This window comes from Hyaena hyaena, unplaced genomic scaffold, assembly GCF_003009895.1.
Source record: "Hyaena hyaena isolate Hyena2069 unplaced genomic scaffold, ASM300989v1 scaffold_80, whole genome shotgun sequence".
Lineage (NCBI taxonomy): Eukaryota > Metazoa > Chordata > Mammalia > Carnivora > Hyaenidae > Hyaena > Hyaena hyaena.
The window spans coordinates 3,797,950-3,825,073 of NW_024080712.1; the positions used below are offsets into that span (position 1 = coordinate 3,797,950).

The window sequence follows — 27,124 nt, forward strand, 5'->3', positions numbered from 1 at the left end:
AGCTCCCAGGTGATGGCGATGCTGCTGGCCTGTGGACCCCTGTTTGACAACAGGCAAGAGTTTAGGTGACAGTGGGCCAGTGCTGCCCTGTAGATTTGGAACAACCTGAAGCTTGACAGCCCTGTGGGCAGTCAGCTGGATTGGTGCATCTAGGAGCTGAGACCTTCTGGGGATGAATGGAGAAATACTGAAGCCCAACTCTGAAGAGCCAGGTTCTAGTCCCAGATGAAGGATGAGAACACAGTGAGCAAGTTGTTTCTCTCCCTCAGCCTTGGCAGCTTTTTCATCTTAAGAACAGAGGGCAGCTGAAAATACTATATAAACCCTTACTATTCCCAGAGTGATCCTTAGCCCCATATCCTGCACCACCTCAGACCTCCTATGCCCAAAGCCGCATTTTAATATGTTCCCTGGGGGATCCACTCTCATGTTAACATTCGAGAAGTGCTGGTCTAAGACTCCTTCCCGCTAGAAGATTCCGTTGATCTAGTACTTTCTAACTCTAGCTCTGGTGACAGACATCTCAAATGAATCGCTCCATCCAATGGGGATGTCTTCATCAGGACATGCGCTCCTTTCAGTTCTCCAACATTAATTTTGGTGATTTACAAAAAAGGTCAGACCAGTAAAAATTTTTTTCTAAACCAGCATTTCCCTGTGTTTGAGTAGGATGGAGTGTCGGAATGTCTGCAGAGGTGAAAACCACGTGCATCCTTAGGGTTGCTGCTGATCAACGGCATACTCTGTAGATACTGGCTCCTCTCAACTGTGGTCTGTGGAGTAATGACTTCCACCACCAGCAGCACCCTTCTCAGGCCTTCAGCAAATCGCAGCACGGTGCGCCCAGCTTCCCTGGACCTTGCACCACCTCCTCCATTTTCCTTGGATGCTGGTGCGCGTTGGCTGCATTGGGAGACGGGATGGGTGCGCGTTCCCATGTGTCTACATTCTTGGTGCATTCGCTCTCTGATGGGAATTGGGGCTAGGAGTGGAGAAGTTTTAGGGCATAGACTCCAAAAGGAAGAAGCAAAATTGTCCCAAGGTTTTAGTTCCATGGAGGAATGTTTTTAATTATAAAAATTTCAGCTACACGAGCAAGATAGAGAATGCTGTAAGAAACAGCCTTTAGGTCAAGACGTACACTGTTATAAGTAAAATCATAATGTAGACTCCTCAGTGGCATCACCTCTTAAAATCATATGCTGAAAATTGGTATTAATATTTCTCAGGCATGTCTTTATATTTTAATATTTATGTGTGTATTCCTAAGGAGCATTGAGTATTGTCTTTGCTTGGTTTGGAATTGGTATACATTGTTTTATACTCTGTGAATCTTTCTGCAACTTGCCTTTTTTGCTCAGCATTATACATGAAGATGTATTCATGCTGTTGCTTGTAGCTCTACTTGATTCATTTTAATTGCTGTGTGTAGTTCATTATATGAAAGCACTTCCGTTTACTGATTCTCCGGTTGATAGACATGGCAGTTGTTTCTGGTTTTTCCTCTTCCAAACAATGCTACAATGAACATATGTTACTTTTATGCATATACATGTGAGTTTTTCAGGGCAGTGTGTTTCACGGAGTGTGTTGCGACGTCTTTGTGGGTCATGAACTCAAACCAAAGGATTGCAAGTACGTTGAAAAAAAGTAAAATAGAATACATTGGGAAATACCAGAATACATTTCCCATGGTAAGAGGAGTTGCTATTTCATGGAATTTGTTTCAATTACAAGGTGATACGGTTTACTTTGATAGCCCATTACTTTATAATTGAACCAAGTTTAAGGAAATTAAACTTCCTGTGTGGGTCATGGTCAACCCGGGGGTGGACTTGCTGAGTTGAAGACCGTATGTATCTTTGGGTTTTCTAGAGCTTGCCACATTCCGCTTCTAAGTGTACTCGTTCACACTTCTATGGGTTTTCAAGTTGAAAAGCTCAAGAAAAAATAGACCCCAAAGACAGATGGAAACTCGAGAAAAAAAAAAGAAGCTTAAAATTCCCACCTTCTTCGCTCCTCCTAACCCTGTATAAACATTGTGGGTTTTCTTGACCTTGCAAATTTGCTTTTAATCTTAAAACAGAAAAAAAAGCTCCCAAGGAAATTCCTCACCTTCCTGTCTCTCTTGCCTCAGTTCAGGAAGGGGCGAGCTGGAAGGAGGCATCCATTAATAACGGGAGAGCTGTGTCCAACCTTTGTGCCCTAGCTGCTGTGAGCAGGTTTTCAAAAATGGAACAAGATTTCTCTGGGTCAAAGTGAGTGGTACCATCATTATTTCTCATTTAGAAAGGAAGCAGGGAATGGGGCACCTGGGTGGCTTATTTGGTTAAGCATCGGCTCTTGATTTTGGCTCAGCTCATGATCTCGTGGTTTGTGAGTTAGAGCCCCGCGTCGGGCTCTGCACTGACAGTGCAGAGTCTGCTTGGGATTCTCCCTCCTCCTCATTTTCTGCCCCCGCCCCCAGAAATAAACTTAAAGAAATGAAGCAGGGAATTGGGGAGCCTAAGGAGCCATCCTCCCATCTCTCTGGGGGGGCTGGTCAGTTCCTGCTCTAGACTCAACCCCCCTGGAAGGCCAAATCCTGTGTGAGCTGATGGTTGTCTGACTTGCTGCACCCTATTTTCCTGGAGATGTGTATCCATGTATTTTCTCCCTTTGTGCACTGCACAAGCAAAGACCAAGAGATGGGAAGAAGGCAGGTTTGGGGGCCCTCCTCCATGCCTGTCCCTGTGCCCAGAACCTACCATTGATCATCTCAAGTCATCTTGGCAACCCCTCTTTCTGCAGATGAGCAAACCTAGGCTCAGAGTTTAGGTGACTTGCCCAGGTCACTCATCTAATAGGGTAGAATTCCTGACCTTATGGAGACCTTTCTGTATGCCAGGCATTGTTCTAAGCACCTTATAGAATTTCCTTTTTACATCTTCATCACATCCCAGTAAGGGTAGGTACCCTTGTTATCCCAACTGTACAGACGGGGAAACTGAGACACCAAGAGGTTAAATAATTGGCCTAAAATCGCACAACTAGTGAGTGCAAAAGCTGATATTTGAACTCAGAAACTTTAGTTCTGGCTTTGGTACTCAAATTCTGAACTCCTTAGATAATTGAGAGTCCCCCCCTGTCGGTGATGACATCAAGTGAGCTTGTTTACTGACATACATAGCCTGACAAGTCACCCAGTCTTTGGCAATTGACATTTTCCATCTGTTGAATGGGGGTCCTGCCCTGTTCTGTATCATAGGTATGCCCTCCTTCCCTCCCTTCCTTCCAGCATTTACCAACAGGTAAGGGAGATGGTCTCTGTACATGGGAATTTGGGACAAGCATGTACCATATACGAGAAACAATGTGGTCACAATGACAATGGCCATGTGTACTTTAGGGCTGAAATGAGTGGCTGGCACAGAGATCAGAGAAGGAGGTGCTGGGTGAGGCTGGGGGACAACCTTGTAGATTTCATCAGTAGACTCAGTTCACTTAAAACCGTAGATATCAAACTTGAGCATGTATCAGAATCATCTAGAAGACTTGTTAAAATACAGATGGCTGTACTCCAGATCCCCCCCCCCCCAAGTTTCTGATTGAGTAAGACAGGACTAAGGCCTGAGAATTTGCCTTACTAACAAGCTCCTCCTTCCTGCTGGACCGCACTTGGGAAATCACTGGCTTAAACAATAGGTAAGATTTGTTAAAAGTGTGAGAGAAAAGGAAATGAGTGTGATCTGTGTGTTACCGAGAGTAGGTTAGCCATGATGACAAACAAGCCTTAGAGTCTTTGTGGCATAATGCAGTGAAGTTTTCTTCCTGTTTTTAAAAATTTTTTAATAGTTTATTATTTTTGAGACAGAGAGCATGAGTGGAGGAGGGACAGAGAGAGAGAGACAGAATCTGAAACAGGCTCCAGGCTCTGAGCTGTCAGCACCGAGCCCGACGCGGGCCTTGAACCCACAGACTTGGAGATCATGACCTGGGCTGAAGTTGGACACTCAACCGACTGAGCCAGCTAGGCGCCCCAAGTTTTCTTTCTGGTCTGTGTTCCAGTCCAGTGCAGGTTGATAGGGGTGTACTCTGCTCCCTGCTGAAGTTCAGGAGCCCAGGCTCCTTCTGTTTCTGGCTCTAGCACTCCCTGGGGACTTTGAGTCAGCCATTACAGCATCTGAATCTAGCAGTCGTTGAGGGAGCAGAGATGGGAGGATTGTGCAGAAGGTTTATATGTGCCAGGCCTGAAGGAGAAGCACGTCACTTCTATCCATGTGCCGTTGGCCAGAACTCAGTGACACGGTTCCATGTAACTGCAAGGGAGTCTGGGAGATGTGTCCCAGCCGTGTGCTTGGGTAGAAAAGAAAACAGAGGATGAATATGTAGCAGTCCTTGCCACAGCCTGTTTGAGGATCCACAAGGAGTTTGGTTTGACTGGAAAAGTACATTCATATTGAGAGAATAAAGGAATGTTTCATGCTCCTTTGGGGAAATTTGCTGTGGCCAGTTCAGGTCATCATTTAGCATCATTGTAGTGTAGCTATAGAGTGCGAAAAATAATCACCAGATTTTCATCCAGATGCCCTTCACTGAAAGCCTGAAGAGGTGATTTTGTAGTTATATAATTTCTCAGCACCTGATGTTTTTCTCTCTATAAACATCGGAATGAGATATATGAAAATTGCTAGTTTGGTACCAAGCACATGATGACAGAGTAGTTCTTTCTGTTTTCTGCACTTGGATGGGCAGACCGAGCCACGCTGTTGTGGCATTGGGAGCCTCTTCGCGTGCACAGCTGCTGGAATCAGCTCAAGCGCATGGGCACGAGCCTCATCGGGCAGTTGGGTGGCTGCTCCCAAGGCTGTAGCATCACGTCTCAGACTTCCCACAAGCCCCAAGGGAGCAGCCTAGGCCTGAGACCACAGCAAGATTCATTAAGTACTTGGTTTCTGGAAGCAATACCATTACCCAGTTGGGTGACTCTGGCCTTTTTGCCTCCATTTCCTCATGTATGAAAAGGGGCGAGGCATCTTTACCTCATACCATTGTTGGGACGGTGGGGCTGAGGAAAAGCTAAGTAATGAGCAGTATTGGAAAAACACCATGAATTCCTTAGCCCCCTGTGGTATTTGCCCTTTCTCCCTCTTGGTGTCATTAGCTGAGGCCAATAGGGAGGTTCTTCAAGCATGTAAGCCTTCTGGCCTTTGTTTGGTCTTAGGATGGCCATGCTGGGCCTGACAGAGCTCCATCCCCTTCCCAAAGCTCGAGTCGCAGTGACTTGGGGGGCCCCTGAGCTGTCTGTGGATGTGAACACAGTGCGGGGAGCAGGTGGTGAGGAACCCTCCAACCTTTTTCCAGGCCGCGCCTGCATGTCGGCTGAGCAGGCCCAGCAGCAGAGACAAAAGTCCCCTGGACTCCCCTACGGCAGCACTAAGCCCCCCTCTCTCCACAGTCCCTGGACCAGTGCAAACCTCCTTCATTTCACCTTGTTCTCTGCTCCCCTCAGGTCTGGGTCCTTTAAGAGCCTTTCTCTCCCCCTGTTCAAACGGTGCAATTTTGGGTGATTGAAACCACATTTTTATATGTGTCAAAATCAGTTCAGCCTTTAGAAAGAAATCATAATATAAATTGGATCATATATCCTAAGTGGATGCCACCAGCTAATTCGTTTGTTAGGCCGTTCGGCTACATGGGATTAAGTGAGTGTTTACTCTTCGGCAGCTGCATGTGGGTCTCATTAATGCACGCTCTGGTACGGCTTGCGCCTAATATCTTGTCAAGTAGGGGAGCGTCTAGAAGGCCCTCGCCAACCACCAACCTGCAGGGAGCCATTACTTCTCCAGCAGCCTCTAGTGATTAATGGGGTGGGGCTAGGGGAGCTGGCTGCTTTTCTTTGACTCCTTCCAGAAACGCGGGGTCTTGGCTTCCATTGGTCTCTCTCTAAAGCAGAGGAGGGGAAAAGGAGGGCCCGCACATCTGCTTTAGTACAAAGGGACACAGATTTGGAATCCCCTGGTGTGTAAGTGGGCATTAAGAGGCCAGCAGAAAATCTATTTTAGAACATCCCTGCCCCCTTCTTTTGATATGCACGCTCATCAAGTTCCTCACAGCCTCTCAAAGGCTGTGGTCTAGACCCTCATCACTGCAAGCGGGGATCGGTGGGCGGCCAAGAGCGCCAACGTCACATTCTGAGGCTACCGAATCATATCTCCCGAATCAGAACCCGACTTTGTGTGCGCAGTGTGTGTGCGTGAAAATGTAACACGTGCTGCTCTAAACCACTCTTCTCAGCCTTAGCTGCGCATGGGGTTTATCTGGAGGGTTTGTTGTTGTTTAAATGCTGGTGCCTGCATCTCACCCCCAGAGATCCAAAAGCAATTGGTCTGGAATGTGCCTGGGTATCGGGGTGTTTCAAGGCTCCCCAGGCGATTCTAATGTGCAGCCAAGGGGAGGAAGCACTACTCTAACTGGCCCTGCCTCTGTCCCTCCCTCCCCACTTTTTAGGGGAGATCACAGGGCTTGCTTTATCACAGGGCCTGCTGGGAGGATTCGGGGGCTAACAGTGGACCAGCCAGCACACCAGGGGCACCCAGAAGTCCTTTTTCCCTTCTACAGCGTCATCACATTTCCCCCGGCCCTTCCCGACTTCTCATTTTCCAAAAGAGAAGTTTCTTTTGGTCCCAAGCAGGAGGATGTTGGGAACTGGTGGTGAGAAGGGTTTGGAAATCCGTACGCGTTGTTTTCAGGTGGAGCTCTCCGGTTGGCTGTCCCTGTGTTTTTTGCAACAGTTCACACAGCTGCATTTGTTCCTGTTGTCGTTTTTTTTTAATCATGGTTCGTGTGTTTGTTTGTTTGGAAGTGCCAGCCGGTGGGAGCCCAAGTATGGGGAAGGATGAGTTTGGAAATCTTTCCTTCCCGGTACTTGTGCTGGAATCCGGACTGTGTTGTGTGTCTGAAATGTCAGAGGAGTGTGTTGCTGCCCGTCCTATGGGCATCGGCGTTCCCAGGGCACAGCAGGCCTTTCAACTTAGAAGGGGTAAGGTGTTTTTAAAATTTTTTTTAATGTTTTTTATTTATTTCTGAGAGAGAGAGAGAGAGAGAGAGACAGCATGAGCAGAGGAGGGTCAGAGAGAGAGGGAGACACAGAATCTGAAGCAGGCTCCAGGCTCTGAGCTGGCCGTCAGCACAGGCCCGACGCGGGGCTCGAACCCACAAACCGTGAGATCGTGGCCTGAGCCAAAGTCGGACGCTTAACCGACTGAGCCACCCAGGCGCCCCAGTAAGGTGTTTTAAAACAGTTCTCCTGGTTTGGGCCCAGTTTGTACTCTCTGGCATGTGGCTTCTTCTGCCCAGTATTAGGCTTGTGAGATTCACCTATGTGGTTGTCTGTAACTGTAGATCACTATAAGAAAGGATTTTCACCAAATCTTGATCTTGGACTCTTGTCAGAGTTAGGATTTGAGTAAAATAGTGGTAGTTAAAAAAATAGTTTTTTTGGGGGGGGCTTAGTCTATAAGCATAAGGCCTGTTAAGTGAACAAAATTTGAAAAAACAAGATCAACGGAAGATAAAAAAAAAAAAATAATCTCTTAATCTATAGCCCAAAGAGAATCTTTCAGTATTTTTGTGTATATTCTCCAGGTTTTTCCCCATACATATTGTAATAATTTGGACTTACTACTTTTTATTTTTTTTTATTTTTTATTTTTTTAAACATTTTTATTTCTAGGAGAGAGAGAGAGAGAGAGAGAGAGACAGCGTGAGCAGGGGAGGGTCAGAGAGAGAGGGAGACACAGACTCAGAAACAGGCTCCAGGCTCAGAGCTGGCAGTCAGCACAGAGCCCGACGCGGGGCTCGAACCCACGAACCGCGAGATCATGACCCAAGCGAAAGCCGGACGCTTAACCGACTAAGCCACCCAGGCACCCCTGGACTTGCTACTTTTTAAATGGTTATTTTCTTCACTCTTTAGAACAAGAATATCTTACTGTGTCCCCAAATACTCTTTAATGGTGTCTCCTTTATTGGTTACCTGATTGGTCTTTGTAGCAAAGTTCGGCTTAATTTTTTTAAACTTTTTTTTTTGCATGAGATTTATGAACTGCCTTAAACAGCTTTTCTTGTGATAAAAACGCAATCAGTCAGTAACAGTGCCAAGACTTTTGAAACAGGCTTTAATTTTTGTCCTCATGGTATACTTGACCGCCCCGAGCTGGGTGGGCATGGTTGTCAAGATGGGAAGGTCTCCGTGTGCTTCTGAAATGAAGGCCACTATTACATGCCTAATGTCCTGCTCTGTGGTTATTTTCAGAAAAACCCTCAAGAGCTAAGGGGTGATTTTTCATTAACTCACCTCTACGTCAGAATTATGAATTTTCTGTCTTGTGCCTGCCAAAAAGTCAAACTGTGTCTGCTAGGCATTAGGGACACAAGATTCTAATTTTCATAGCACGCCTTTTTAATTTTGTGAAATAATCTGTTAACTAGCACCTGTAGGCATTGGTTGCCTTTTTTCCTTGTTACCACAAGGGATTCAATAGCAATCAGATTCCTAATGCTTAGGCAGTCTTTTCACCAAGAGCTAGGGAGACAGGTGGACATTGTAGTTTTTATAGGGATACTCTTGGAGTGTTTATAAACCACAGAACCACTTTGGAGAACTTTAAAGCACTTTGAGCCAATAAGCTCATTAATGATGAGGAAAAGGAAATAAAATTTCATTGTCTTTATACGCATGCTATGGCTGAAGTCCAAGTAATTTTGGCTCATATCAACATTTGCTGGCTAGCAGTTTGAGAACAAATAGAGTATTAGCAAGATTTTGAGTCAACAGTAAAATTTGGACTTTGGCCACACACACACACACACACACACACACACACACACACACGGGGTGAGGAGGTAGAATTTTCTATTCCTTTCTTCTTTAATTGTAAAACAACGAGAAGAAACTGCTAGATCTGAAATTCTTTGAGGTCCTTCCTTCTGTGTACCCTAAAGAGGTGTAACTATTTCTGCTTAGAAAGGTGTTTCTTGATTTCATACAGTAAGTTACTGGCCTTCCTGGGATTGCAGAGGTCTTTAAACTTCATCGCTGTGCCAGCCCCTTCCCCCTAGCCTTGTTGAGGTGATCTCTAAGATTGGATTTTGAGTTGCTTCTTTCTGGCCCTCTTGTGAAGTCAGCATGGCAGTATATTTTCATTCATGGCAACCTCCTGGGTAAAACGCTGGAGAGAAACGTGTTCCAGGATGTTTGTAATTATGCTAGAAAATGTTTTAGTAGGAAGTTGTCTATGATCGCAGCATCTCTGAAAGTTTTCACTGCTGTCTAGGAAAAAAATCTTTTGAGTTGTGAGATACAACTCGTGAGAGGCAAGGACACCTCGATGCTGCCTGATGCTGCTTACCCATCTCTCTCTGGCCCTGGGGCTTTGGAGTATTTCATGAGTGTTATGCAATGCTGGAAGTGGATATAATTTCTGAGAAGATAATCTGGCGGGGGGGGGCATGATTTTATATCTTAGTGCTTGCTCTTCTGAGAACGAGAATAATCCAACTCCCTTTCCCCTCCCATGAATACCCACTGTGGTTTGGGGCCGCTCTGTGAATTCCAGCTCATACAATGCCATTTCAGGATGAGTGAGCCCAGCGTGCACTCAGGGAGTGAGACCTTCGCGGTCCCCAGACCTGCTTATGGCAAATGTGTTCCTCATGAATGACCTTCCTCTCCCTGTTTCACACTTCCTTTACTTTGATCCCTTACCTCTGGGTTTTAATGAGCAGGAGCTTTCTAGGAAGATTAGGAGAATTTCTGTTCATCTGTATCCTGAGGAGAGGGGAGGCGAAGGTACATATGTGTGCGTGTGGGCACTAAGGTGTGCAAACATATGTGTGCACACACGTGTGTTCATTTATGTGCACACACGTGTGTACCCACATGTGCACATGGGTGCACCTGTGAGCATGTGTTGATGTGTGCATGCTGCCCATTCTTCCATCTGTATTGTGCTTTCCGGATGCCTCTGAAGGCATTAAGGATATTGTCTAGCTGTAACAATAATAATAGCTGATCTTTATGAAGTACCATGTTTCAAGCACTGTTCTTATAACACGTAGTCCTTACAAGATGCCTAATGAAGTAGGGACTGTTGCTTTCCCCATTATTTAGATGAGGAAACTGAGGCAAACGGGAGTGAAACTGAGGCACAGAGAAGTGAAGAAGCCTACATGAGGTCACACAGCTAGGGAGTGGCACAGATGGGCTTCAGACCCAGGCTGGCTGTCTCCAGCTCTTCCTTGGCGTGCTAACTGAAAAGGATGTCTCTCGGGGAAGCAAGACCTCCTCGCCTTTTTCCAGAAGAAGCCGAATCTTGTTGTGACCCAGCTCACCGCCTGATGGCTGTGGACCTGATGCTTGACCGAGCTGTACTAAGAGCGGACCTGGGAGCCTGGGGCGGTCGTGTTCGAGTTAGCACCGGAGGCTGTGAGTGTGGCCTGTTGGTAGGCTCGGGGGCTGGTCATTCTGTCTAGGGCAGCTTTTCTGGGGCCTGTTTTCGGTATTAGGTTGTACAAATGAGACAGATCTCTGGACCTTGATCCCTTCCTATTGCCGCCTTCTCTTCTGCGTCTCTGCTAGAAAATGCTTAAGTACGTACTTGCAGAACCAGGAAAGAGAAGGGAGGCATACCATTTATATGAAGTTCAAACCCAAGCAAAGCTAATCATAGAGGTTAGAAGAGTGGTTACCTTGGGGGGGCCCAACATAGTCTGCTGGGGCCCTGGAAGTATTCCATATTTTCACCCAAACACTGCTAACTTGGCAGTAGATAGACGTATGTGATGATTGAGCTGCACACTTAAGATCTATGCACTCTACTGTATGTAAGTGACCCCTCAATAAAAGAGTAAATAGAAAAGTAGGCATCGGTAGTAACCCATGCCAATTTGGTAGAAGCTGGGCCAGGAATGGCAGGAAAGAGAAACAGGCACATCGGAGTGAGAGTTAAGAGAAAAATCAGTCATAGGTTGAGAGACGTAGATAGCTCTTAATCTGTAAGAATCAGAAGCTATTTCCAGGAAGACATAATTGCTACTATTCGGCAGATGTGAATTTTATTGCTCTTAATTTCTTCTTTATTTTCATGATTTGTATCCTGGCTTCCAATAGCCCTGGCCACTTGTACGCTTGGCCTGCCTTCATTTGATCCTGGCTCTGCCTTTTAAAAACAGTTGCTGCTGCCGCCTCTCCCAAATTCGGAACGACTTACAAATGTTTGAACAGAGAAACAAAGACAGAATATGGGAGACATGGTCTGGTCTGTTGCAAATGGCTTTTCCTGCCAAGCTGTGGGGAATGGTATTCGGGCCAGCTTTGCCTTCCTAATCGGAACCATAGCTCCACAGATTGCCTTTAGATTGCAAACCCGAGGGCCTGCCACCCTCCGGGCCCATTTCACGCCTGGCTGCTGCGCGCCAGGGCTCTCCCTTTCATTGGCCTGTGAGGGGCACAGCAGAGTTGCCTAATCAGGACAGATGACTCTGAAAAGGAAGTAGCAGAACCCTAATCTTCTATAGGTTTTATACGTCTCTGCTGCTCTCTGCCTGCCCCCTCCGGAGCTGTCATAACAGCAACAGTTAATATTTATTGACAGCCCACTCTGTGCTTGATGCAGTTCTAAGTGTTTGGCATGCATTAATTCATCTCATCCTCATGAGCTCCAGAAGCTGGTATGACTGTTCCCCTGTTAGAGACGAAGTTAGACACAGGGAGATGAAGTCACTTGCCCAAGGTCACGTAGCTGGTGAGTGACAGAGACAGCATCTCCCCACCACCCAGTCTGGTTCCAGACTCTGAGCTCCCATCCACTGTCTAAATAGAATCAGTTTCCACCATCCTGACCCCCCACAGCTGTTGCCACCCGGGCTGGACCTGCGCTGTCTGACCCAGCAGCCACTCGCTGCATGTGGCCGTGGGGCACTCGAGACATGAGGCGCTCTAAATGTAAAATACACACCGGCTTTCTAAGCCTTGGTACAAGCAAAGACTGTAAAATACATCATTACTGCATGTTTCTATTGACTGCATATTGAAATGCTATTGTAGGTGTATTGCTTTAATGAAATATATTATTAATTTCATCTGTTGCTTTGTACTTTTTTGTTTAATGTGGCTACTAGAAAAGCTAACATTTTACACGTGGCTCACACTGTAGCTCCATTTCAGTTTCTAGCTCTGAGCTGAACCTTCTTTCCAGCCTGCTCCAAATACAGTAAGATTCTCTTCCAGCACAGTCACAGGTAAAACAGACCTAGGAGTAATATGCCACGGATCAAATTTCTTTTACTGCCGCCACCTTGCTGCTGATGTACAATGAAACATTGTTTTTTCTACCTGAGGGAAAGATCTAGATCTTTAACGAACATCTGTTATGTACCAGCTATGGTACCAGGTCCTTGCGTGTAATGGTGGCATTTAATCTTCATAATTCTTCTATGAGATCAATATCGTCAGCCCCATTGTACAGACAGCAACATTGAGGCTTAGTCTAGCAACTTGTCACAGTTGCTATTGCTAAGCAGTGGGCCAGGATTCAGCTGTGGGTCATTCGATTCCGGCTCTAGTGACAGTTTTTGCCCAAAGGACCTGCCTTGTATAGAATATATTTCATCCTGCATCGTGTTAGGTATTTCTGCATGACTTTCTCATATTTGTTAAATCCTCATGGGAAGGGATCATGACCTGTAGTAGGTCACAGTAAATGTTCAGCGAACTCAGTTGCCTTAGTTCAGTCGTGTGAGAGGCTTTGATGCTAATTTTCTCCTGCAATGTTTGGTATCTGCTCCGTGATTTCTCTTTTAAGAGCTACGGCTAGGTCACCAAGCTTGCATCATTAGATGGTTGTTAATAATTTCCCCACGACTTCCTGTAGAAATTTCATTCTGTATTTGATTCAATAAGATGTATTAAGTATAGTACATTTACTGTGCTAAGCCCTGTGAATCCACAGGAGGCCAACAGGGTTCCGGCCATCAAGGAACTTAAAGTCTAAGGTAGAGACGTGGAAGTAGGCATTATGGTGAACATTGTTCCTTCATTGGTAAGAGTAGGTGAAAGGGGCTTAGGCGCACATTGTTGGAGCATCTCATCCAATCTTCTAGAAGTTTATAGAAGGTTTTCCAGAAGAAGGAAAAGGAAATGCTAAGTTTCAGTTGCAGGTCAGTGAAAATTAAAATGTGACTTTTTTTCAAGTACCCTCTGAATTCTGTTCATGATATTTTACTGTGGAAACAAAATGGAGGCTTTACCGAGACAGGAAGTGGAAGGCAGTACACATCTGAAGCCATTCTAAGGACCCATCATCAGGGCTCATGGTTTCCATTGTGGTGAGTGCTCTACCATTAGCTGGACTCATCTTCTCTCTGGAACCTTCCCTCTTATGACCCTGAATCAAAATCTGGCTTTCCTCTGTGTTTTCTTTTAGCTTTGACTTCTACCCATAATTTCTTCCTTCTTGCCATGTCTCACTTCACTTCCTGGAAGAGAAGAGAAGAGAGAGAGAGAGAGAGAGAGAGAGAGAGAGAGCGCCTGCTTGACCTAGATCATTTAAAGAAAATCAGGCCATACCATTGGCTTTGGACCAACCTAATAGTTAGGCTACTCTTGAATCTAGTGCTCACCCTTGGTCCAATCAACTATGGCATGAGGAGGGGCAGGGTCATATGGTACCAAAAAGGGCTGTTGAAGTCATCTTCTTACACATCAACCTCTTCTGTGGGATGTTGGACATTTTATCCAAGGATGTGGCATGGCAAGAATGATCACTGATTTAGGAAGTTCTTTTAATACCTAGAGAAGTAATGTACAAGTTAGAAAAATCCAGGAGCCTGTCATTTTTATTATACCAGAGCAGGTCTGTGGATCCCTTGCTAGGGATTGTTTTATCTGTGGTTTCGCCATGCTTGTAATGCCATGTCCTAGAATGTCATCATTTCTTTGTTGTTAGGGGCACAGGGTATTATTTCAGTATTTAGAAAGTGTCCCCCCACTCTCACCAGCAACAACTCGTTGTTGGTACATGTCTTCATTGCTATAGATGGCTCATTCATTTCTTCTTCAGAAATCCATCCAGCTAGGCCCTCTGTAGGACAAAGACTGATTCTATCCTGGAAACCTCCCTTCTACCAAAATGGTCTATGGATAGAATTCATTAAGTCCAGGAAAAAATGACATCGTTAGTTTCACTAACCTTAAATTGAAATTTGAGGTTTCCTTCAGTTCCAGAAAGACACAAAACACAGTAGTGCTACATGTACTTGTGACTTGGTCACTGATACAAATCATAGGCATTTCTGTATCATATGACGGTTTATAGAGAAATCTCAAAATATGCCCATTACTTAAAAATCCTGGTAGTAGATTCACCAGTAGACCTTGTTATTTCATGTGTTGATAAATACACATAATATTCTTTGACACAATTTTCTGTTTAGTATTTGGATAACTGCATTTTGACACGGTTTATTTGCTTCACAATCTTTTATGTTGTGTTCTAGACCTTATGAATTCTGAGAAGGGGCCCATAGGCTTCACCAGCCGGCTGAAGGGGTCATGGCACAGCGAAGGTTAGGAACATGTGCTCAGGGGAGTAATCCTGTGATGCACGTACTCAGCTTTGGAGGCCACTGCTCACTCTGGGGTCTCTAACTCACGGAGCTGTACTGGTGTGTATTAGTCTAAAGGAGGGAAAGCCTGATGCTGAAATCCTACAGTGGTCCTGGGGAGACTGATTCAGGTGGTTTGTCGTCAAGGGACAAAGCTATGCAAGGAGTGGAACAGTAATTTAAAGAGGATGGTGGCAGGAGGCTTTTAATTAAAGCCACCCTGATGCACCCACCCTGTGGTGTATGTATGAACATGCTCCATGGAGTGGATGTCTGCTGGTGTGGCATTGTTCTGGCCCCAGATATTTTGTATTATGGACTAATATGAGCCCTTAAGTTGTTGCCTCCCTTTCCTAATATAAAAGGAAGTAGAGTGGGCACACTGTGTGTAGAAGCCCAAGTCTGAGTCTTCGGGGCCCTGTTGATGTATAGGCCGTTTGATGTCATTGGAGCTCATGTGGGCTGGGTTATCTATGCCTTCCCTTTTGGAGAGCCAAGTAAGAGAAGCTGCTGGGTGGATGGGATGAAGGAATACACTCAGGACAGGAAGAGCCACAGAAGATCTGGATAGGAGGCAAGTTGAGAACTCTTTGCGGACACCATCTTACCAGTGTCCTGAGCCACTGCCAATCCCAGTCCACATTGGCATTAATGTAGGTTAGCTCTGAGGTGCCCAGATACCTAGACTCAGGACTACTGACTCCCCCCCTATTCTAGTAATAAGCAACCCATGCCCACACTCTGCTGGCAAGGAGTTTATAAGCTCAGTTTAGCAGCTGAATGTTGGCTTGAAGGTTGGTGGGGAAAAAGATACAAGTTTGGTGTAATGAGGCTGAGGTGCTAATTTTTACTGTTCCCGTGGCAGCTGTGTGATCTTGGGAGTGCCATATTGCCTCTGTCCACTTCAGTTACCTCATCTATTAAGTGAGTTCAGTAAGTGTGCTGCTTAGAGTTATTATGAGTGTCAAAGGGTCTGGAAACATGTGGAGAAGAAAAAAACTTTATGAGAGCACCAGGGAGTGGCATAAGGCACCTATGGACTCCATCACAAGGGCCTTGTGGCGATCTCATGTTATCTTGCCACTGAGTGTTCATCCAAGAGAAGAATCTGGAGGCCTGAGGTTTCTTTTATGCCTGGAATACCTTTAGTGATCATCTGCCAATGAAAGGGCTTAATTTTATACTCATTTAGAGTCCTCGTTGGTTTCTACCCTTACGAGGTTAAACTCCATGCTTGAGGATGAGGGACTGGAGAATAGGTGAATTTCCTTCTATTAATGGGTCCAATTTGGCCATTGCAGATGGTCTCAGAAGAGAGGGAATCATGGGTAACCGTGAAAAGGAATAATGGAATCCCCTCTTTGATTTCCCTACCTACTACTACCCTGGTCAGGGGCTGGCATCCCCACAAACTGGGAGCTGGAACGCCAAGGGTTTGGAGGGATCAAATGGTAGTTTCTCATCCAAGAAAGGACTGGGAATTGTGGAGTTACAAAAAGGAATTTAGCTATTGATCTGGACTGACAGCTAGCTCGGTAGCTCCCGCTCACTACCTCCTAAGCCCCAAGAGCGATCCTCTTCCTTGTCCTAATCCTCCTCTTCCTCCTCCTCTTCCTCCTCCTCCTCCTCCTCCTCATCATCATCACATCACCATCCTCACATATTCCACAGCTCACCCCCCTAACCACACTCAGTTGCACCAGGCAACTGAGGCTTAGAGTAGCCAAATGACTTGCCCACTGACAGAGCCGGTTGAATGGCAGAGCTGCGAGTCTAGCAGGCCTTCTTGAACCCAAAGCCCATGCCCCCAACCAGCAGGCCATATAAAGTTCCTTTGGTATTCGCTCAGAGTGTGATGAACACACAAGCAAATGGGTAAAATAATAAATACCACAGGGTGGCTAGGGGTTGTGGTAGTGGATTTACTGGAGTGTCATTTAACGTTTGTCGTCTCTTGGCTTCCCATCCCAAATGGTATCAACCCTATTGCTCTGTTCCTGTAAATCTCAACTTGGAGTTTAGCTGCTTTTGCTGGATGCAGCAGTTGAGCCCCTCCCTGAGTGCCATCACATCATTTCTAAAGGGCGACGTGCCGTGAACTGCAAGGTGGCACTCAGTTTGTGTGGCAAAGGCAGGAAGAACTCAGTTCTTCACGGGATTTCCTGGAGATCTTTGCAGACAAGGAACCCCCTCCTGAGAGGAAGAAATATAGAATCTGGAGAGGGGACGCGAGATCCATTTTGTTACCTGTCACCTCAGCCTGCCAGGTACCAGAACAGATGCTGTGTCTTTTTGAGGTGGGCAAGCCAAGGGGGTTTTGGTTTCTAGCCCCTGGCAAGTCTTAAGCTAAATTACAGAATGAAGTCCATTTGTTAAGCCAGAAGAGTTTGGGTTACTGGTTTACAAAGTTGTGCCTGTTGCGAGGCCTCTGAGCCAATTGAGATAAACCAAGACAGCAAACAACTGTCTCAGGGAAGGGGAGAGGGGAAAGAGAATGGAGCTGCTATCATTTAACCCAAGCATCCTCAGATCCATGTTGGGGACCAATAAACTGTGAAAACAAGAAGAAAAAGCTCCGGAGAAGGGAACCAATCACAGCTGGCAGTAGAAACCTGCCACTGACACTGGTAATGCCATTTTAATTAGGCTAAACCGTGAATGAGAACTGTGTTAAGACCTTCTCCTTGGTGCCTTGGGTCGCTGGGAGAGAGAATGTGCTTCCTTTGTGTGCTTCGCCAAAGCCCACCAGCTGCCACCTTGCAGGAGAGTTACATCTGAGTCACTGGTTTCCAAAAGGGTGACAAGTAGACTGTGTGTGGCTGAATGAGAGGGGCCTGTCTTTCCTTGATCCTGCCAGCTTGGTCCTGGACTCCAGCCATCCCAGCAATGGCCCTGATTTGTTAACGGGTTGGATGTTTCAAGAAGCTGTTACGAAAGCTGATTGGAGAAGAACAGGAAAATTAGGGGCGGAGCAAGAAAGCTGTAAGACTGGGCTGGGCTTTTTTGAGCATCAGAAGTCCGGTTTTCTTTATCCCCCTCACTTCGCAGGTGAACACTTTATACGCTCATAGGGTCTTGTGCTCCTGTAGGGCTCAGCTTTTGATGATGGTGATGATGAAGATAATAATAATGATGGTAATGGTAATAAAAATGAGTGCACATTTAACAGCCACTTTCTATTTGCCAGGCACTCTTCTAAGTGCATGACATCAATGCACTTGATCTTCACTCTAGTCGTTGATGGGGGTTCTATTATTTGCAGTTCAGGAATGAAAAAGAAGCACAGAGAGGATAAGTAATTTACCCTAAGACGCATAGCCAGCAAACTAGGGTTCAGAGCCAGGGACTATGGCATTTTGACTAGAGATAGATCTTGGGAAAGACCCCACCTGGGGCTTTGGACCCAAGTATGGAGACTATCACCGCAGAAGAACCTCAGACTCCCAGCTTTAGGAGGTCAAGAACCATGTATGTCATGCTCACTGGGAGATCCAGCACAGAACAGTCTAGGCGTAGTCCTTGTGCTCGTGCAGTGCTTGTTGATTCATTGATTTTTAAAAGCTTAGCCAAGTTTTAGCACATTTTTGTAAGTTCTATATTTTAGACAAAATCACATTAATAGCCTAAAATCAAAATCTTAAGTATAAAAATGATTATTTCCTGGGACCACTGGTTTTTGATAAGGTAGACAAATGTGCTGCCAGACATGAAACTTCGTTCCATGCAATTTCATGGATGAATGCTTACATTTGTGTTTCTTCGTTCACTCATTCATTCCACAGACATTCCGCTGAGCATTAACTGGGCACCAGGCATTGTATTAGGTGTTAAAAGCAGAAAGAGTAACGTGAGGTCTTTGTCCGTGAAGACTTGTCCATGAAGAGCTCCTGAATGGAGATACGTGCATTCGCATGTGAATGTTCATACACATGTGTACACACGGATACCACTTCAGTCCAAACTTTCCCCTTATTTCCCCTCACCTGCTGTCTGGGTCTCGCCTAAGGCTAAGACTTCCCATGTTTGTTTGTATTTTTTGGGAATATTATTTTCTTTGGGGGTGTGGGCAAACATCTAGTCTCAGAATTCTGGAATTGCTTCTTGGTGCCAGCGGCCTTTGTGACTTTGAGCACGTTGAAATGCACAGTCTTGCTCAAGGGCCGGTACTCGCCCACTGTGACGATGTCGCTGATCTGGACAACCCCGAAGCAGAGGGACAGATGCACAGACACGTTCCTGTGGTGTTTCTCAAAAATGGTTGTACTTTCAGATGTAGTGGAGGTAGTCTCGGCGGATGAGTGGTCCTCTGCATCTTCATCTTCATCACCACATCAGACAGAATCTACCGTCAGATGGAGACATTACCAGTAAAGGGGCATTTCTCGTTAGCATGGCTGCCCTCACTGGCCTCCTTGGGCATCTTGAAGCCCAGACCGATGTTTCTGTAGTCTCAGGAGCTTCTTCTAGCTAGTTTCTCCAGGCAGGACCCTCTTCTTATTTTGAAAGCTGGTTGGCTGCTTTGGGTAGGCATGCTCAGTCTGAACGTCTGCCATCTTCCTGGCTGCCTGCAAAATGGCTAAGACTTCCCATGTTTTATGTGGTGTTACAGTTTAGTACGTGTTTGTGTGCGTACATGTGTCTTCTGCCCAGTAAGGGATTATTAGCTACCTGAGGCGAGTTCCGCTGTTAACCAGCTTTGTAGCCTCTAGATCAGTGCCACTCCCCAAGTGTGGTCCATGAACTGGCAGCATTAGCATCGCTTGGGAGCTTATTAGGAATGCTGAATCCAGGCCCCGCCCTCAAACCTACTGAATTTGAGTAGCTCTGCGGGTAGGGCCCAGTTCTCCCCGGGATCACAGTGCATGCTCAAGTGTGAGAAGCACTGCCAGGGCTGGAACCCAGGTCTTGTCACGTGTGGGTGCTCAGTAAATACTCTTTGAATGGTTGCATGCACGCTGACACTGAGTGGGGGAAGTGGGTTGGACTTACTAGGTCTGGGCATGACTCCAGGTATCCATTTTGCCAAGTCTGAGGAGGCTGTGGGGAGATGGAGTCATATTTCTTAACCTCTCAAAAAAATTGGATGGATGTACTTAAATGGCTGGGAAGATAGACTCCAACAGCACTGATGTGGGAAATGGTGAGCAGCTGAGCATGTGACCTGAAGGGAACAGAGTGAAGGGGCCAGCTCCTAATGAACGCCGGGAGAGAGAACAGGGCAAAGTGAGAACTCCAGGAGGATGGTTAGGGGCAAGATGGTAAAGCCACAAGTTGGCAAAATTGTATGCTTTGGACTCTTGTCTGTTTCAGGACTTATTATAAATTGAAGCCTCCCTGTTCCTGCACATGTGGCAGAGCCTGTTTATAAATCCGTTTCCCTTTCCACTTTCTGAAAGTCTCTTCTCCCTCCCCAACTCCTTCCTTCTTTCTACCCAAGAGGGTATTGTTGTCCAGACCTTGAGCAGGGTTAGTTACCCTGTGGCATGACATTTGTCAAGGGCAGGGATGTGTGGGCTTCTGTGAGTAATCAGCAGCTGCTTTTTGGAGTCCCAGTTTTAAGGAATCTCCCTCCCTCAATAGTGTGATCATTCCCTCCTCCTGACATCTCCCCTCAGCCCCTCCCAGAAAAAAAAAACCCTTGCATAAGAGCAGTTGGCTCAATATAATAAAATACAGCTTGGCATCATGAGCTACAGAAACGAGAGGCATTTAATAAACTGTGTAGCGTTTTGGCAGTTGCAGGGACAGTAGCAGCCAAGGAGACACATATGGCTGGTTTAGCAGCATCCTGGACTCATGGGAAGAGGATCCCAGGTTTGGATCCCTGCGATGAGTGGGTGGGGTGAACAAGGGGTTAGAAAGACTTAGGGTGGCTCAGCATCTTTGAGGACTCAGCAGTGCCCAGGTTTTCCTGAGAACAATGCTGCTTTTTTTTGATCTGATAAACACTTACGTAGTGCTTGTTCTGGACCAGGGATTCTTCTCTAAGCCCTTTACACTTTTTTTTTTTTTAAAGGTAGGCTCTACACCCAATGTGGGGCTTGAACTCACAACCCTGAGATCAAGAGTCGCATGCTCTACTGACTGAGCCAGCCGGGCACCCCAGCACTTCACACTTTTTTAAAGCAGCTTTATGGAGGTGCAATTTACATACCATGAAATTCACCTGTTTTGAGTGTACCATTCAGTGAATTGGGGTAAGTTTTCAGAATAGTGCTACCATCATCTCAATCTGATTGTGGAACATTTCTGTCACCTCTTGTGCTCATTTCCATTCAATCCCCGGTGCCGCCCCAGCACAGGCAGCCACTAACCTCCTTTCTGTGTCTCTGTGAATTTGCCTTTTCTGAGGACTACATATTTAGTGACTGGCTTCTTTCAGTGAGGGTATGTTTCTGAAGTCTGTACCTTTCTATTGCCGAACAGTATTCTGTGCTATAGATGGGGTGCTTTACATTACCTCAGTTCATCCCCAAAACAACCTCATGAGAGAGCTGCTTTTATTACTGCTGAGGAAACTGAGGTACAGTTAGTAATTTGAAGGGTCATGGTTCAAACCCAGGCAGTGTGGCATTATTCTGTGTTCTCAGGCCCTCTGGCTTGTGCTGCCTCTCCATGCGTACAAAATATGTATTCATTTCTAATTTGGCATGTTTGATTTATATAATGACCACTGCATTTCTAAATATGCATGGCTTAGTTTTATGTGATCTGATCAGATTTTCTTGAATACCTAATTTGTGCTGGGAACATTGCTGGGTGTTGTAAGGGATTGAGATGGGTTTCTCCTTTCAAAGAATTGAGCGTTTTGTTCCATAGACAAGATGCAGGTGCACACGATGTACATCCTCTAGGGCCCTGTCCATATATGGTCTAAAGCCTAAATGCGCACTCCAGGTATAGCAAGTCAACAAGAAGAGGTTGATGGCGGTGAGAAGAGCTGAGGAAAAGTTTTCAGAGGAGTTGGCCTTGAGCCAGTTCTAGCCTCTTGGCCGAATCAGTCCCAAGTTGCATGAGTAGAAGCTTGTAATTGTTGAGAGCCTGCCCTATGTCTTAATGTCCCTTCCACCCACAGAGTTTTCTGCTTGTTATGTTCCAGCTTCTAGATCCCATCTGTGTGTCTATAATTATACAGAGAAGCTTTTCCTCTTAAGCTGTTTTTAATAGAAATGTCTTGAGGGGGTTTTGCTCTCTTTAGAAAAACTAGTTAGCCAAGGCACAGGGCTTAGGGTGTGTGTGTGTGTGTGTGTGTGTGTGTGTGTGTGTGTGTGTGTTTATTTTAAAATACCTTGTAACATTCATTTCTTGGGCTGGCCACAGAAATCTGGCACATAAGGATTCAGGAATTAAGAATGGTACGTGGAACTGTATTTTAGACTCTAGAAGGCATGGTGTGGGTAGCTTGTGCTGTGTAACAAACCATCCCAAACCTTAATGGCTTAAAACAACAACCATTTATTTGGCTCACAGTTCTGTGGGTTGTGTGTGTAGTTTTTCAGCTCTGGGCCAGTTCAGCTAACCTCTGTTGGGCCTGTGTATACATCTGTGGCCGAGCCATAAGTCTGACTGTTAGCAAGCTGTTGGGGTACGGCTGTTGGCTAGAGTGCCTTAGTTCTCTTCCTTGTGACCTCTTATCCTGTAGCAGGCTAGCTTGGGCTCGTTCACTGCCCCATGGCGGTGACATGGGGCAAGCCCCATTTTCCAAGCACTTTCCCAAGCGTCTGCTGTAGTATGCTTCCTGATGGTCCAAGTTACATGACCAGCTCCAATTCAAGGGGTGGGGAACTTGACTCTACCAGCTGATGGAAAATCTGCTGTGTCATATCACAAGGGTATGAATGGCAGGAGAGGACGAATCTGTGCCTTTTTAAATAATCATCCACAAAGTCAGAGCATTTAATAGCAATAAGGTCAGCCAGCATCTGTTAAATGTTTACAAGCTGCAGGTACTGTTGGAAATATTTTGCAAATTGATCTTAAGTCACTGAAACCACACAACAGCCCTCATCTTTCAGAGTAACAACTTTGTCCCTGAGAGAGGTTAAGCAGCTTGCCCAGGGACACACAACTAGGGAGACGCAGCCCCAGGATTCTCATCCAGGCAGTCTGGCCCTAGAGCCTGTGGGCTTTTAACCACCGTGCCGTCTTGCTCATCACGGACAGTGAAATTTAATTGATGTGCCGCCTAACTACAGGAATAAGACTAACGTGTGTGAACATGTAGTGAAGACTTAGGATATGCCTGGCCCTGTTGCAAGCACTTTACATACATTGTGGCATTCCATTCCCACAGCAGTCTGATCCACGGAGGACTGCTTTTATCCCCATTTTACAGATGAGGAAACCAAAGCTCCCTGACTTCCTGTAAGTAAGTTACGTGTCCAAGGTTGCACAGCTTGTACATGGGCAAGCTCACACTTAAGTCCAAGTGTGGAGAGTCGGTGCCACCACCTAGTTCACAGCATCATCTCACCCATCTGGACTTTATTTTGCAGTCTCCATGTATGGTGGTGAGGGAGGGGAATATGAGAACTCTCCAGAACATAGATGATAGTAAAAGAAAAAGGCAGAAAAGACATTGAGAGATGCAGCTAAACTTGTTGTTAGGGAGCCCATGCATTTGCCAGGGGAGTTGATTGGGGGTGTGGCCCGCCGGTCTGGCAGAATCAGCTGTTTGCTGTCCCCGCTCCCTTAGGCACCATCCATATGGGCAGCAATGCCGGTGGTGCGCCAGAGTGTGTGCCGTGGCGCCTTTGCAGTGCCCACAGGCTCACTCTTGTGGTTTTCCTCGTCATATAGATGAATGAAGCAAATAAAACAGGATTAGGTTAAAAAGTATGACAGTGGCTTATGTGGTCACTACCATTGGACACTGAAGGAAGACTCAGAAGAAGTAGTTTACCAGAAAGCACAAGCCCTCAAAGTACAAGGGTCTGGGAGTATTGGTGTAGGGACAAAGAGCTCATAAAAAGCTCCATAGATCCTGAGGACAGTCACCGTCCTTCTGCTTGGCACAGAAGTTGGTCCTTAGGAGAAATGGTGAGGTTCTGTTCCTATGCTTTGTTGATCAGGGGAGGGAATGAAATAATGTAATTTGGAAACATTGCCATAGATGACGATGGTGGTGATGATATTAATATTTCTTGGATGTAGCCCCTCATAGCCTTAGATGCCACATAAATGCCATTATTGAAACCGATGTTCTAGGGTTGCAGTGGCTTCTTGGGATCCCTGACTTTTCATATTTTTGGCTCTTGGTTTCTGCAGGGTTAGTGTAATTCCAAATGAAGAAGAGTGAGGGCTCCTGGGGATCCTGGAGGTGACCCAGTGACCACATATGTAAGTCTTATGAAAGAGCAGCTTTTTGACTCGAGAGATGGCTTGTTCCCCACCAGGAGGGTTTGCTCCTGGTCTTTGGGGTGGTTTGGGAGACAAGTCAATGCATGACCATCAGAGGCCATAACTTCCAAATCTGTCCTGGATTGACCAGTACCCTGAAGTGAGTCCCTACCTGCACACCCCTCCTCTCGTAGTGCAGGGATGGAGAATGACTCCAGTCTCCAGAGCACTCTTGAGTTCACGTGACAGAAGGAACATGAAGATGATGGGAGCTGTGTTTGTTCTGAATTTCTAGGGTTGCTCCAGGTTCACGGAGCAACTTGGAAGATCTCAGTCTCATGGTCCACCAGAAAATGTCCCACCACTTGCTCAGCTAAAAGAATCTGTCCTCCCTTACTTTAAGAGCAATTTCAGGAAAATACTAGTGCAAAATCCCCCAAGTCCTCACATGTATCAGGGTCTCTTTTTAGACCAGAGGCAGCCTGTCATGGTGGCAGTGAATCTGTGAAGACAGAAGAGTAGGAGGGCACGAATAGAGGGGAGAGCCGGCCGCATGGCAATACCAGCCTGCCAAACCAAGACAGTCTTGGTCTCTGATGCTCTAGTTGGCAATATTTGGACACTGGTGTGTTATGTTTACAAAATGCCTTCAATTCCTGGGAAGACAGATGTAGAACGGAAGATGGGACATTGCCACCCAGTTGTGAGAGTGCGCTCTGTGGCCAGCGAGTCACTGATGCACGCATGCGCTCTCACCAGGGTGCTGGGAGAGCCGAGACCCATGTTTCAGGGTAAGGTGGTTTGAGCGGTTACAAAAAGGTGTCTGGGGTGCAGAGGTTGACCAGAACCCAGACTCAAGAGCTTTTGGGTGCCTTTGGTGAGAGTGCAGTGATACTGCAGAGTGAGTAAATGATGTGGTTGACTGCTCAGCTCATAAAAGTCTTCGGAAATGCCCCAAAGCAAAAAATATGGAAGGAATTAAAGTAGCAGTTTGGAGGCTTCCATTGAAATTTCTTTTCTGTGTGTCATATGTGGTCAAGACAGCAGCAGACAGCATGAAAGGAAAGGGCTCTTTGTGCCCTTGTCAGTGTGGGGCTCTGATGGGGGTGAGGTTGCTCATTGTTAATACTTGTAATGGTATTTGTGGAGCGGAAGAAAAAAATGAGATTCCCTTCGGCTAATTTCTCAGATTGCTGGAGTAGTAGATGAAGGGGCAAGAATAGGGTTGCATGTGTCTCAGAAGAATCTGTTCTTCAGAAAAAAAAAAAATACTCACTGCACAGCGGAAGCTAGGATCTAGGAGAGCATTCACTTTTTCGGGAATACACCATTTTTGTGTGTGCTTTTGTTTTCTACCCTTTCATACTTTTATGGGCAGCAATGTTCATTTGCCCCTTTGCTTAATTTTCTTTTTGTTTGTTTGTTTGTTTGTTTTAGCCTCATCTGTTTTTAAAGCATCAAGTTCTTCAGTGTGTGGTGCTGGCTTATCGTGGGTAACATCCCATGTGCCAAGGCTGTTCCATAGACATTTCCTGGTAGAGTTCAAATCTGACTGGGTGCTTAGCCAGTGGCACCCTCCTGGCCCCAAGGGAAGCAGCCTTCTGCCTGTCCGTTCTTTCGTACATGGCCTGCCCTCAGTATATAATGGAATTTGAATGTCTAGCATATGGTGATTAGTCGTGACATTGAGTGTGTAGCATGTGCTGCAAAATGGCGCGCGTCTGCGTGCATGTGTCTTCTTGCCAAAGCGAACAGCACAGACGTGCTTACTGTGGGGGCAGTCAAGTAAAGGGCTGCCCCTCTGTCCTGGCGGACATTATCTTTACTTTATTGACCTGGTGAGAGAGCTGCAGTGGGGTGGGCAGGCGAGCGAGGCTGGGAAGGGGGAGATAGAGATACCATATGGAAGTGGTTGGAAAACAGATGGGGGAAGTCTGGAAAAACCCAATTTGTTGTCTTCAGGTATTTTAAGGAATGTCTCAATATTAGGGCGTTAGAGAGGATTTCAGTGCTCAAGACAGGTTAGGATTAAATGATACAAAGCAACATCCCAGTAAAATTGGCATATAACTAAACATCGAATAATGATGTTTACTCCAGGGCTCATCGGTCACTGGAAACGCCAGGCCGGTGTATTGAGCAGGGTTTCAGCAGGAGGTGGCCAGGGCTGGGGTAGTCAAGCACCTCTTAGTGGAAAGAACAGAGTCTGAAAATAATCTCATTGTAATCTTGTCAACAAGAAAATGGAAAGGAGAAACAGAAAGTTCCTTTGCATCTCGGGAAGAAGCCATTGCCAAGAGATCTGTTATCCATTGTCAGACTCCTAATGTCTCATTTTTTTTATGATCACCTCTGGTGTGGGGGGTTTGATGCAGTCTAAAAACGTAGACCTTCCTGCCCTGGGTGATGCTCCCATCCAACTTCTATGCTATTGACTGTACCTTTAGAGGTGATGGAAGATGAGTGGTATGTTTGAAGTCACGATGTGAGAAACTGGGCACTCTGTTCATAGGTTCCTTTCATGGGCTTCTATTGAAGAAGTCAGATTTGCAGTTCCAGGTAAGCCCTGGATGTGTCCACAAACCAGCTGTCAATGTGCAGTGGCCGGCACCCTCTGGGCTCAGCATCTGGTCCCGGGGTGAGATCTGAGAAGCCTGGGGGTTTTGGATCCCTGGTCCTCAGGCGTGGTGAGATGAAGGGACAGCCGTGGGGCTCCAGCCACACTCCTCATCCAGTGCTCTCTTCTCCATTATTTGATGCCTGGCTCCTCTTGTCTCCTACTTTCCCTTGATGCTCCTAAGGAACCAACCTGGTCCTTTGAAGCTGCCTTTTCTTTTTTCTAAATTGGAAAAGAAGACCCAGAAATGTACTTTGACTTACAGCAAGGGGGCACATCTAGTTTCCCCAAGACTCTTGCTCTGTCCTTTCAGTGTCAAACATTGTGTTTCATCTCTTGGTTTCATTTCAGACTCAACACGTGAACTTAAATAAGGTCTCACTACTATAAGAGTTGGGTGTGTTGGGCTCCTGCTACTTCCTTAAGGACTTTTTCCTGAGGGTGTGGGTCTTCGAGAGGTGATGTCACCTTTCCTAGTGATTAGAACTGGATTTTAGGTTACCATTCTTCCAAATGATAATG

The 27,124-nt window shown here is 46.0% G+C and overlaps 1 protein-coding gene and 1 pseudogene across 2 annotated transcripts in view; one reads left to right on the forward strand and one right to left on the reverse strand.

The window, feature by feature from the left end:
• Nucleotides 1-27,124, forward strand: part of NHS (NHS actin remodeling regulator) — a 345,744-nt gene that overhangs the window by 63,160 nt on the left and 255,460 nt on the right. The window lies entirely within an intron of this gene.
• On the reverse strand, nt 18,654-19,199 carry LOC120232917 (annotated as a pseudogene).